General features: G+C 41.0%; 1 pseudogene; it reads left to right on the plus strand.

The window, feature by feature from the left end:
* The first annotated feature begins 1,779 nt into the window (after nt 1–1,779).
* Nucleotides 1,780–3,001, plus strand: LOC128560421 (choline/ethanolaminephosphotransferase 1-like; annotated as a pseudogene).
* Nucleotides 3,002–3,494: the final 493 nt, after the last annotated feature.

Consider the following 3,494-nt stretch of genomic DNA (forward strand, 5'->3'; position numbering starts at 1 on the left):
GTTCAAGCTGTGTTAGAAGCTACTGCAGTACAGATAGTCTTGATTTCCCCATCTCTGAAGTGGGAAGCAGGGATAGAAGTTTCTGTGCCTCACAGATGGAAGGTATTCCCTGAGTCACTTATCAAGAGGTTATGGACTATGTGACATTCACTCATTCATTATTTATTCATCCATTTCAACTTGGAGTCAACAGTTGAATAGTTTATTTAGTTGCCAACTAGGTTTAAGACACTGTGCTAGAAAATAAAAGATTAATCAGACTGCAATTTCTATCCTTTCAAGGGCTGATTGTTTAATAGGAAATGTTTGTATCCATGCCATTAATGGAACAGGTTTTCTGAGATTTACAATGGTGACTCAGTTATGGTTCTGACCATAAGGAAGTTGTAGCCTAAGGAAACTCCCAATACTGCTCTACAAATAGTCTTGGGGGAGATAAAAGCTGTGCTCTTGAGACAGGGAGTAATGGAAGATGGTGGCTGAATTGCGTGGTTCACCTGCAGGGGCTCTAAGAGGGCAGGAAGCTGCTCTCTGGGCTCAGCACTCTCTGCCCTCCCCCTGCAGCGCTGCATATTCTGAAATCAATAGACAACGGTTAGTGTAGAAGTCACAACAATTTAGCTGTTTTTCACATCTGTGGTTATCCAGTGCAGCACAGCAGCTTTATAAAAAAACAAGCCAGGTGGCGCCTGTGGCTCAGTTGGTAAGGTGCCGGCCCCATATACCGAGGGTGGCGGTTCAAACCTGGCCCCGGCTGAACTGCAACCAAAAAAAAAAAAAAAAAACAAGCCGGCCCTGTCACTGTAATTAGCATGTCAGTTAACTAATTTGTCTTAAAGCTTTTATATAGATTTTAGCGAGATTACAGCTTTAAGCTAGCTAAATGAAAAAAAATTCTAGTGGCTATTTCTTGGTTAATTTTGATGACGAAAAGCAAAAGGACACCAAAAGTTGAAAAACAAAGAAAAGCTTGTATTTGAATTTAGCTACGGTGAATTAATAGTCATCCCCCAAGTCCCTTCCTTTATAGCAGCTTTAAATTTTGTAGTGTTTTACAACTCCATCCCTGCTCCCCATTTTTCTCCTTTGAGGTCATGAGTGATTAATTTTATTGACTTAATATCAAACCAATATTTTTACTGTAAATCCTTTCAAACATTCCAGGCCAGATTTCACTTTAATGGTTTGAACAGAAGAAGTTTTTTTTAGTGCTTCGCTGGGTGGTTCTGAGTCCTGAGATGGAATAGGGAACTTAAAACATGATTTATAATGTAAGTAATATATGTGACATTCATATTACCTACTAAAGTTTGCAAGGGGAAAATAGACCTTGCTTTTTTTTTGCAAAAAATTCCCCAAACCACTACTCAATTAAAAATCTCTAACCTTGGAGGCACTGGCCTCATATACCAAGGGTGGTGGGTTCAAACCTGACCCTGGCCAAATTGCAACAACAACAACAAAAGTAGCCGGGTGTTGTGAGAATTGCCTAAGCCCAAGAGCTGGAGGTTGCTGTGAGCTGTGATGCCACAGTACTCGACCGAGGGTGACAAAGTGAGACTCTGTCTCTAAAAAAAAAACTCTAACCTCAACTTCCAGAATGTAGTGTATTAATAATGTAGATCTATACAAGGTGGTGCTATCGAGAGTCACCCAGTTAGCTGGAGTTGGAGGTGTTATTTCTGGGGATGTGCTTGTAGGGGTCAGGGTAAGTCCCAACCACAGAAAGCTACAAAACAAGATAAATTACTATCTCCAAATATAAGAAAACTAAGACCCATGAGAGGGCATTGATCAATGAGGAAGTACTGTGGGGATTTTCACCCAGAGACCCCTGTGGGCTTTGGGCACATGTGTACTATAGGATGTGTATTGAATAAATTGTCTCAGTTACCTACACCTCCATTGTCCAGATGCCAACTAAAAGCAGCTGGAAGAACACAGATACCAAAGTGCTCGACAGATGGTCCCTGCTTGACCCTTAACACAAGGATATTGGGAGTGGCTTGTTGGAAGAGTTCTGTCCTAGATTGCCCCGAATCTCATCGCCATCACCGACTGTCAATACACATCTGTACAGCTATTTTACTAGTGTTCTACTGCCCTACTTTTGCAGAGCAGGCACCCCCGTGGGCATATATTGCTTGTCCTTGTGTCTTTTTCATTTGCCAGTCTTCGGATGCCATAGAAGGGAAACAAGCAAGAAGAACCAATAGTAGCTCTCCTTTGGGAGAACTTTTTCATCATGGTTGTGATTCACTGTCAACAGACTCTGTGGTTCTTGGAACTTTTGTATTGCAGTGCAACTGGGGACAAACCCTCATTGGATTTATTTGGTGTTTTGCTGGGACATTCATGTTCTATTGTACACACTGGCAAACATATTTCTGGAACACTGTGATTTGGAATAATTGATGTGACTGAAGTGTAGAGTTTCATAATAATCACTGCTAGTGATCAGAAGACCACCTTTTTGGCAGTCTAGGATTCCAGTGCTGAATATTCAAATGAAAAATTTTCCTGCACCTTGTACTGTGCCGTACAAAGGGGCCTTATTTTCCTGTATAAGTAGTGGTAGCAAAAATGGATCAATACTAGCAGAAGCAAGTGTACTTTCTCCTTTTCTCCATATTGGATCAATGATTACAGTAGCCGACTGCTCTTCAAGAAATCAGCAGTTCAGCTTTTTGAAAACCATCCCTGTATTTACATACTGACGTTTCATTTTGTATTTGCTGAAAATTACTAATAAGCTTGTGGTTCCACACATGATGGAAAGGGACATACACTTGTATGACACAGCACTCACTGGTCCAGCACTTTTGTTTTGGGAGCAATACTTTATCAGCTTTGTTGATGAATGTATGGCACCTTGGACTGCCCTGGTTGTCGTCTTTGATTTGATCCTCTATTATGTCAGTGTTTGTAATCAGATTGCATCTCACCTGCACATACATGTCTTTAGCATCAAGGTCTCTACGCTCATTCTAATCATTATTAATGATGTAACTGATGTTATAGAGGGTGTCCATAAAGTTGATGTGCAGTTTATAATAGACAACTAGGTTTACGGACACATCAACTTTATAGACACCCTGTTTAGCAAACTAATATTTTCTGCAGGAAGGACTGAGGACATTGAAAACGGGGGTGGATAGAAACAAATATCATTTATAATAATGTTGTGTAACTTTTATTATTATTTTTAAGATAGAATCTCACACTGTTGCCCTGGGTAGAGTGCCATGGAGACATAGCTCACAACAACCTCAAACTCCTGGACTCAAGCCATCTTCTTGCCTCATCCTCCTAAGTAGCTGGGACTACAGGTGCCCACCACAACACCCACCTAGTTTTTCTATTTTTAGTAGAGACAGGGTCTTGCTCTTGCTTAGGCTGGACTTGAGCTTCTGAGTTAAAACAATTCACCCACCTTGGCCTCCCAAGTGGTAGGATTACAGGTGTGAGCCACTGTGCCTGGCCTTTTATTCTTT

The sequence above is a fragment of the Nycticebus coucang genome, chromosome 11 (genome assembly GCF_027406575.1).
Source record: "Nycticebus coucang isolate mNycCou1 chromosome 11, mNycCou1.pri, whole genome shotgun sequence".
Classification (NCBI taxonomy): Eukaryota; Metazoa; Chordata; class Mammalia; order Primates; family Lorisidae; genus Nycticebus; species Nycticebus coucang.